The 10,897-nt window shown below is 35.3% G+C and overlaps 1 non-coding gene across 1 annotated transcript; it reads right to left on the reverse strand.

The window, feature by feature from the left end:
* Positions 1-454: 454 nt before the first annotated feature.
* On the reverse strand, positions 455-527 carry TRNAA-AGC (transfer RNA alanine (anticodon AGC)). Its single transcript has one exon. It is a non-coding gene; the product is annotated as a tRNA-Ala (tRNA).
* Positions 528-10,897: the final 10,370 nt, after the last annotated feature.

Raw genomic sequence — 10,897 nt, forward strand, 5'->3', positions numbered from 1 at the left:
GGCAAATGCCAATACGCATGGTTCCAGCAACGTCGCAGGAGCTGCCAGAACGAGGTCGACGTCAACAACGAACTGCCTTAGGGGCTCCAACTCCGGATTTTTCCTCGAGGTTGACTCCTGAAGCCTTCCCAAAACAAGGGTATGGCCGCAAGGCAGCGGAGGTTTAAAATCAGGGTTTTCCTTCCCCTAGATGGGCTGCCTTCCCAGGCTATCGAGTCCCATCTACCCGGAGCAGCTGGTTTTAAGGCGCCAGAGGCACGCCCTCGCCCCTTCTCCTGTCGGTAAAAGCAGTTCCGCCGGACTTAGACTAAGCCACCCGTGCAGGCCAGGAGTTGGACTTGGTTGTCAGAGGCTATTTGAGACGCATGCCGTATAGGAGCATTTTATAGGTCATGGGAGCTCGTCCCCCATTACCACCCCCTGGCTATGACAACCCCTTGGAACCTAAGAGTACTGGAGATGCGGGGTATCGATCCCCGTACCTCTCACATGCTAAGCGAGCGCTCTACCATTTGAGCTACACCCCCTACACTCTGTCCCATCACTCCACACAAAAACACCGGATGTCTTTCTAGAGCCAATAGCGGCACCACGGCGAGGAAACCGTGTACTAGGAGCTGAAGCAGGTGTAGGAACAGTAGGGGCGGGCAGGGATGGTGATGGAAAATTCCTCAATGTTGAGGGTCTTTGTTCATGTGGTGCCATGCGGTGCCGCATGGCTTGGCCAGATGCTGCTGACGCGACAAATTGTCGCTTGGCAACACCACACACTCCTCCACTGGCACTAGCAAAACTATTTTCTGATTCTAAGTCACTAAAACCAGAAAATGATTCACCTTCTTCAGAATCGTCGAGCAGCAAAACATCAATATCTTTCAAGGGAGCACATGAACTGGGTGGTCTTGCACAAATTGGGGTGGAGTGAGGGCGAGGAGGCATGGGCCAGATGCTAGGCCTAGCCCTGGTGGAGCCAGCATGTTCACACTCGTCGTCGGTCGTATCCACCTCTGAGGGCTGTGTGTAGTCATGATCAAAGTCTGAGTCGTCTATATCAGACTCATCACCATCTGGGAACAAATTACGAGTAATTTCGTCCTCGGTCAGAGGTCGCGAGGAACGTCTCGCTGAGCGGGGTCGGTCGTTGGAACGTGATGCTCTCGCCATGGTGTCCGCTGGGTAACTGAACTCTGTACACAAAGGGGACCCACGCTGGATTTTTTTCCCAGGCGGGGTTTGTTTATGTTCGGTCGAGGCTCGCGAATGACTACCCCTATCCCACGCAGGACGTTTAAATTATAGCGCTAGACACAAAATCATATATAAATGATGTGCGCTGTTTCGGTTTTGTCACTGATATCATTTATATATGATATGCGCGGTTTGAGGGTTAAGGGGTCAGTAATACATCTAGGTGAGTACATCTAGGTGAACATCATCATGGTGGCAATAATAAACCTGTGCACAAATAACTAATTTATTAGATAAATACCAAGTAAAATAACGAATTATATTCCTTAAAGAACTGGCGAGAACCACTGTGTACATTTCACTTTGCTTAAATTTATTAGATCTGTGTTGCTTATGAAATACGTTTATGTTTGATCCCCAATGGTCCAAGTGATTGGACACCATTACGCCACTCTGTCCTCTGGCTTCTTGCAGATTCCGCGTTCGATCCCTAATGTTCCAAGTGGTAGCTTTCCATTCCTTCACTTCGTCCTTATATATTACAGATGATCTTCATATCTTTTCCAAGTACTTTAAAATCATATTGTCCTAGTACTTTCACCTCATAACTAACTTACCTTGCCTTGCTTCATCACAGAGATTCTTTTCCTTCCTGATTTTGTCTTGCCAGGCCTCGAAGGTCAATTGATGATGTATGATGAAGTGGATGAATGCATGACTGCTGAGTTCTTCAATAAATAGGAAGCGTCGTGATTTGACTAGGAGGTCGGACCCGGTGTTCACGCGGTCACCAGTTCGAGCTCTTTGTTGAGCGGTAGAGCATCCTTTTTTCAATATATTGGCAACAAAATACTCTAGTATTAATTTAAGACTATTTTTCATCTATTTAATAAATTTGTACATGTTCAATCACGTTATATTTAAAATTTATGTAAGTTTTATATTTTCTCTTTTATCACATTACCTTTATTTGTTGAGTCATCATTTATTTGTTAATCCAATCACCCTTTTCTAGATATTTAATCATGTATATTTTTCTTGTTTTATGCCTTTATTAATTATTCAATCGCATATTATTATTTTTTGTCCCCAGCTCGAACTCTCTCAGTGCATCTTTTTTTTTTATTTAGTAAATAAATAATAGATCATTTTTAATTATTCAATTGCAGTTTTCATCTAATAAATCACATTTTAAATGTTCAATCACTTTTAAATGGTCATTTACAAACACTTTAATATATCTATTTGCATCTTTTATCATACAATGTTATAAAATGCTATAAATGTAAGCATCATGATTGCTTACATCAGAAGTGTAAAGAATCACCCGTTTTTAGATATTTAGTCACCTATATTGCACTAGTTAATCACCTTTATTAACTGTCCAATTTAATATAATTTGTTTCTTCAGACATGTTTTAGTTATTCATTTATTTTCTATTCGTCTATTAAATCACTTGTTAGTTATATTATCTATCACCTTTCGTTAATTTATTCATTTGATAATTTGTTGAATTAACATATTAGCGATAAAACATTAATATCGGGCAAGAATACAATGTTAAACGCTTGATGGGAATACGAGTTGTGAGTGTTGCAACACATAATTTGCACGGTGAGAGTTGCAATAATAAAACCCTATAATTCCGTGATCTGAGTGTTGCAACACAGCAATGACATGTTGTGAGTTGTGTTGCAAGACAATAATGCATTGTGTGTTACAATATAAATAATGTGTTGTGAATGTTCCAATACTTATATATATATGTTTTGAGTGTTTACACAGTGAAATAACGTGTTATATGTTTCAACATACGAATAACGTGTTGTGTTGCAACCAATGCATAATGTGTTGTGTATTTTGAAACGTTGTAACACAGTAATAAAACGTTGCAACCCTCACAATATGTTATTTATGTGCTGCAACCCTGGGTATGTATTTTATTGTTGCAACACTCACAACAAGTTCTGTTTTGCAACACCTCCTTCTTGTGTTCCAATACTTCTAACTTCTCATTTCAGTGTTACAAGACTCCCGAATCCTTATTCAAATATGCACCACTCACAACACTTTATACCTGTGTTGCAACGTCCAAAACATGCTATTTCTGAGTGTTGCAACACATAATGTTGCACAACACTCACAACACACAACAACATGTGTGTGAATTCGTTTTAAGTCTGTGTATTTTTGGATATGAATATGACAAATTTTAACTGAAGTCAGGTTTTCATTAATAAAACTTTCCTCTCTTGGCTCAATAAAGTTATGTAATCAAACACATTTTAATTGTCGCAAGATATAGACAACAATATGATAATTACCTTCTGGAATACTATAATATTACCGTAATTACCTTAACTATTACAATGATATTACCATAATTATTTGTATACATATAAACAACCAATGAAAACTAATTATTTGTTGATTAAACAAATTCTAAGAAGAATATCTCCCAGATATACCTTAATAAATTGGAGAAAATAACTTCGAATATATCGCTCTGTTTAACTTTATTGAGATCTATGATGTCTATATAATATGTTTTCTGGAATTGGATCCCCGATTGTCCAAGTAATTGGGCAAAGTTTTTCCACTTCCTACCTTTGCTATTTGAAAGGTCTGCGTTCGATGCTGGATGGTGCAAGTAGTAGAGCACCGTTCCTTCACTCCGGCCTCACATCCCAACCCATCCTAATGTCCCTTCCAAGTGTTCATACTGACCTGGCGCTTTCATCTCATCATTACCCTACCCTACCTTACATCCTCTTCTCGTAAAGATCCATTTTTTCTTTCCGATTTTCTTTTTCAAACGCCTCAATTGTCAGTTGAAGATGTATCGTAAAGTGGATAAATGTATGACTGCTGAGTTCTTCATTAACCAGGAAGAGTCGTGGCCAGACAGGGAGGTCGGACCCTGAGTTCACGCGGTCACCAGTTCGACCTCGTCGTCCTTTACTTCCTTTTTTCATATATAGCCCAAATAATACTTTAGTTGGAATTATTGAATCATATTTTTATATCTATTTAATCCCGTTTATTATTTACTCACTTTTTATAGCTCTATTCCAGCACATTTTACATATCTATTTATCACATTAACATTAGTTCTTTAATCATCATGTATTTATTAATCCATTCACATTTTTAGATACGTAAACACTTGTATTTATACACTTAACCATCTTTAATAACAATTAATTTGTATATAACATATTTATTCTTTCCCGTTTTATTTGTTTAACTAATTTCTATTTATCTATTTACAACGTAGTTATTTTCCATCACCTTTTATCTGTCTTTATCTTTTATCAACTTTTATTTATCAATCTCTTATCATTTTTAATTTACATATTAGGAATGATCAAATTATATCGTGCATGATAACAACGTTTGATGGGAAAACGAGTTGAATATTACATCACATTGCTAACGTCTTAATGAGTGTTGAAACACAGCAATAACATGTTGTGAGTGATGCAACGATGCAACAAAGTAGTAAAATGTTGGAAATGTTACAACACATAAATGCAATTTTGTGAGTAGTGCAACACAGAAATGACGTTTTATAAGTATTGCACCCATAAATTATAGATTGTGAGTGTTGTGTTATATCATTACAACAAAAGACTGTCGTGTTGTGAGAATTGCACTGCACAGTTAACCCATTTTGCATGTTGCAACACAGGACTAACATATTGTGAGTTTTGCACTTCAGAACAAAAGTGCTGTGAATAATGCAACGCAGAAATAAAGTAATTTGAAGATGCAACACAGTAATAATGCGTTGTGAGTGTTGCAACATTGCAATACAGGAATAACTTGATGTGAATGTTGCTGCGGACAGGAATACATTGTAGTGAATGTCGCGTGCAACTGACAGGTATAACGTGTTGCAAGTGTTGCAACACAGAAATAATGTGGTTTGAGTGATGCAACACAGGGATACTATTTGGTGAGTGTTGTATTATTGGCACAAAGAAATATCGATATGCAACACTCACAGTATATTATTTATATATTGCAACATTCATAACAAATATATTAGTCTTGTGTTGCAACACTCACAATACATTTTTTGTGTTGCAACAATAACACCTCATTCTTGTGTTTCAACACTCTTAACAACTCATTCCTGTATTGCAACGCTCATAACACGCAATTCCATTGTGTTGCAAAGCTAACAACATGTGTGAATGCATTTGTGTTTATCTGAATATTTTTTGTTTATGTCCAAGTAGATTTTAGTTCATGGCTAGGTTCTCATCCTGGATTCCTAAATTCCTCTCTGGCATCAATATAGAAATATAATGAATAGTATAATGAATCCCGTAACATATTGATAGGAATTAACAAATATTTCCTCTGTATATAGAAGGAATATTCATGTATTTACTAAAATATTACCATTATGCCTTAACTATTACTATAATATTAACATAATTACGGTAGCTATTATTATAAATTTATATAAGTTGGTGGAAACACTCAATTTCTCAATCATAGGATTCTATTCATTGAAGTCTTCAGTGTAGAAAAATAGCTTGAAGGACATTTTTGTTTAAGGTGAACGGCAAATATTTGAATCGTATGAGTTTAAACACACTATAAAGTCAAGTTCTATCGATCTGTTGGTTCTTTCTTTCATTACTCGAGGCGAACTAAAGTAAAATGAAAATAAACATATATTCGCTGAATAATCTCTTATTAATTTCTTTCTAATCATACAGATAAAATTCCTGCCATGTGATCATTACTAGAAAACTAATACAAAAGAAAAAATCGATTTTAGTTCCCGGTAATACTTTTCGCTGATAACTAGGGTGAGCTCTTTTAGGAGAACATAGTTAGGTGAACATATCTAGGTGAGCACATCTAGGTGAGCACATCTAGTCGTGCATATATACATGAACATCATTATCGAGGCTATAAACAGCCTGTGACAAAATTAGATAAATACCAAGTTCATTAATAAATTTATATACCTTAAAGAACTGATGAGAACAACCGTGTACACTTCAGTTTGCTTAAAGTTTTTAGATATGTGCTGCTTTAAAATACGTTTGTGTTTGATCCCCGATGGTCCAAGTGGAAGCTTTCAATTCCTTCACTATGCCCTTATATATCCAAGCTGCTCTTAATATTCCTTCCAAGTGCTGTATAATCATACTGGCCTAGTACTTTCACCTCATATTTACCTTACCTTACCTCGCTCCCTCACAGAAATTCTTTTCCGTCCTGATTTTTTCTCTTAAAAGTCAATTGATTGATGTAGAGAAAAAGTGGATAACTGAATAAGTGATGAGTTCTTCATTAAGCAGGAAGCGTCTTGATCAGACTGGGAGGTCGGACCCGGTGTAACGCGGTCACCAGTTCGAATTCTTATTCAGACACTTCAGCTTCCTTTTTTCCATATATTAACCGGATAACCATGCTTTAGTTTGAATCAAACACTATTTTTCATTTGTTTAACCAAATTTTTAATATCCAATCACTTTTTATTTATAAATTCTAGCAAGTTTTATCTTTTCATTTTTTATCACATTATATTTATTTGTTCAAATTATTATTTATTAATCCAATCATCTATTTCTAGATATTTAATCACGTATATTTTATCTGTTTAATCACCTTCATTAATTACTCAACCGCTTTTGATATATTTATTAAACTACGTTTTATTTGTTTAATCACTTTCTGTTCATCTATTTAAGAACTTTTTAGTTATATTTTTAATATTATTTTATCGATTTGTTACTCCAGATTTTTCTTATTTACATGTTAGCAATGAAATATTTATATCGTGAAAGGATTCAACGTTAAACACTTCATGAAAATAATAGTTGTGAGAGATGTATCTTTGCAACACATGAATACCATGTGAGTGTTTCAAGACATAAGTATCATTCTGTGAGTGATGCAACAGAAAAATGACGTGTCGTGAGTATTAAAAGCAGGTATAATGTGCGCTGTTTTGTGTGTTCTAATACACAACAATTTTGTTTCATACAAAACATTTTTATGTTCTAACAACCACAGCACGTTATTCCAGTGCTGCAACACTCACCTCACAACACCTCATTCATGTGTTGCAACACGAAAAAAATCCTCGTTTATATGTTGTAACACTCTCAACATGTGTTATGTCTGAGTATTATTATTTTTCTTTGAATGTAAATGAAAGGAAACTATTTGAAACATCACTTAAAACGCATTATAAAATAATTTTCCATCCATTTGGTGTTTCTGAATTTCAACACTTGAGGCCAACTAAAAGAAAAATAAATATATGATCTATACGTCATATACACTGATATTTTCTTTATTTTCTCTCATTCGTTCATTACTAAAAACATAAATCATGAAGATAAAATTTGAATCATGTTATTATTTTGGAAAAAAAACTCCTTGATATATACAAAATCAGCTTTAGGTTTTAGAATGTTGTTAAAGATTCGCTAGGTGGAAAAAATTCCAAGTAGCACGAGCTATGGTGAACCCGTCGGAGGTTTTAGTAATATTTTTTATTTAAACTAGAAGAAACACTTAATATTAAGGTGAACACTAGGTGAAAACATATAAGTAAACACGTCCAGGTGAATACATATGGTGAACATCTTACCAATAAAACATCTATGCAAAAAAATGACCAATTGGAGAAAAAAAAAGGTCAAAACCTTGTTTGATATAGTATAAATAATTGGTGAGAGTTTTATATACTAATATATTTATATATTCATTTTGCCTATATTTATTTAGATCCATGCTGCATATAAAATAAATTTTTGTTCGATCCTCGATGGTCGAAGAGGTTGAGAACCGCTCCTTCAATCCTTCCTTATATATCCCAGCTCATCCTAATATAATTAACATGTTTATATAATCAAATTAGAGCAGTACTTTCACCTCATTGTTGCCTTACCTTACTTCACATCTTCACAGATATATTTTGCCCTACTGATTTTCTCTCATAATGCCTCATATGTCACTTGATGATGTATGATGAAGTTTATGAATGTATGATTGCTGAGATCTTCATTAAGCAGGAAACGTCGGGGTCAGATTGGGAGGTCGAGCCCGGTGTTCACGTGGTCACCAGTTCGAACTCTGTTGTCCGAGCTTCCTTTTTCCATATATTGGCCACAAAATACGTTATTGTTAATTCAATACTATTTTTCATTTAATTAATTATATTTAAAAATTTCAATCACATTTTATTTTCGAACTCTAGAAACTTTTATATATTATATAATTTATTAATAATATAGTTTTACGAAACAGTAATAACGTGTTGTGAGTGTTGTAACACAACAACAAAGAATTGTGAGTGTTGCAAAATATAAATAACGTTTTGAGGGCCTTGCAACTCAGGAATAATGTGGTGTGAGCATTTCTGGACAGTAATAACGTATTGTGAGCACTGCAACATATTAATACCATGTTGTAGGCGTTGCAACGTTGCAACACAGGAAATACGTAATGTGAGTGTTTCACCGGTCAGCAATAACTTATTGCAACACATAATTACCGTGTTAAGAGTGACTATTCCAACATGTTTTTTTCTGTCTTTCAACCATTACAACATGGGCCTGACGGCTGAGTGGACACCGCTTGATATTCGTAGTGCTAAGTTTCCGGGTTCGTTCCCCGGCGGAGGTGGAAACAAACGGGCAGAGTTTCTCTCACCCTGATGCTCTTGTTCACCTAGCAGTATACAGGTACCTAAGAGTTAGATAGCTGCAACGGGCTGCTTCATGGAAAAGTGTAATAAAAAAGGAGGCCTGGTTGACAACTGGGCCGTAGGGACACTAAGCAACGAAATCATCTTAAAATAATTTCACGATAATACATAATTCCTGTGAAGTAACACTCACAGCACCTCATTCCTGTGTTGCAACACTCAGAAAATTGTATTCCTATACGTTGCAAAACACACAACATGTGTGTATGTATTTGTGATATGTCTGTGTATTTTTGTTCCGCTATCTGTAGACAATTATTTACAGTAAGTTTGTATACGAAAATTATTTTTTCTCTATAATCAATAAAGAATTATAATAAAAACTAAGTTGAAATGAAATTTGCAATAATTTACAAGAATTTGAAACTTTTAAGTTCAAACACATTATAAAGTCATGTTCTATCGATCTGTTTTTGTTTTGGGTTCTAAACACTTGTTACCAACTAAAAGGAAAATCTTAATTAAATCTATTCGTCATATATACTAATGTATCCCTTTTTTCCAATCATTCAACTGGGATTCCTACCTTGCGATCATTACTAAAACAAACATGAACATTATCAAATCAGCTTAATGTGTCAGTAATACTTAAGCTTTAAATAAGGTGAAATACTGATTATTAGAGTGAGAACATCTATGTGATCACGTCTAGGTGAGTACATCTAGGTGAACACCTATGCCTATAAACAGCCTGTTGAAAAAGCTAATATTTTATTATAGGAATACCAAGGTCAGTAACTAATTTATATACCTTAAACAACTGGTGAAAACAACTGTGTACACTTCAGTTTGCCTAAATTCATAAGATCTGAGCTGCTTATAAAATACGTTTGTGCTCGATCCCCGATGGTCCAAGTGCTTGGTAACCGTTACTCCAATCCATCCTCTCGCATCTTGCAGAGTCCGCGTTCGATCCCCGATGGCCCAAGTGCTTGGACACCGTTACTCCACTTCGTCCTCTCGCTTCATGCAGAGTCAGCGTTCGATCCCCGATGGTCTAAATGGTAGCATCCATTCCTCCACTTAATCCTTATATATCCCAGATGATCTTAATATCCCTCCCAAGTGCTATATAATCATACTGGCCTAGTTCTTTCACCTCATAATTACATTAACTTACCTTACCTTGCTTCCTCACAGAGATTCTTTTCCTTCCAGATTTTTTCCTCAAATGTCAATTGATGATGTATGATGAAGTGAATGAATACATGAGTGATGAGTTCTTCATTAAGCAGGAATCGTCGTAGTCATACTGGGAGGTGTTCTCGCGGTCACCAGTTCGAACTCTCTGCTACCACTCGGCTTCCTTTTTTCCATATATTGGCTACAAAACACTTTAGTTATAATTTAATAATATGTTTCATCTATTTAGTCATATTTTATATATATTTAATCGCGTTTTATATGTCGATTCTACCAATTTCTATATTTTATAATATGTATTATTATTATTAATATTATTATTATATTATTACACAACAGTAATAACGTGTTCAGAGTGTTGCAATACAGCAAATAACATATTGTGAGTGTTGTAAAATATAACTAACTCGTTGGCAGAATTGCAACTAAAAAAATGTATAGCAATTATTTCAGGACATTAATAACGTGTTGCAAGTGTTGCAACACAGAAGAAGCACGTTGCAGCCCTCACTCACAACACGGTAATTATGTTACAAAAAATTATTCCTGACCGATACAACACTCACAACACATTATTCCTTTGTTGCACTGTTACAACACTTACAGCATGTTATTAGTGTATTGAAGTATTCACAACATGTTATCCTGGGTTATAACACTCACAATGCGTTATTTTCTGTGTTGTAAAATTACTTTATTTCTGCATTTGAACAATCAAAATATGTTATTTCTGTGTTGCATCACTCACAACACGTTATTACTGTTCTGAAAAACTTAAACTTACTATACATTAGTTCTGAGTTGCACTGCTAAGATCTATA

The sequence above is a fragment of the Procambarus clarkii genome, chromosome 80, assembly GCF_040958095.1.
Source record: "Procambarus clarkii isolate CNS0578487 chromosome 80, FALCON_Pclarkii_2.0, whole genome shotgun sequence".
Taxonomy (NCBI): Eukaryota; Metazoa; Arthropoda; class Malacostraca; order Decapoda; family Cambaridae; genus Procambarus; species Procambarus clarkii.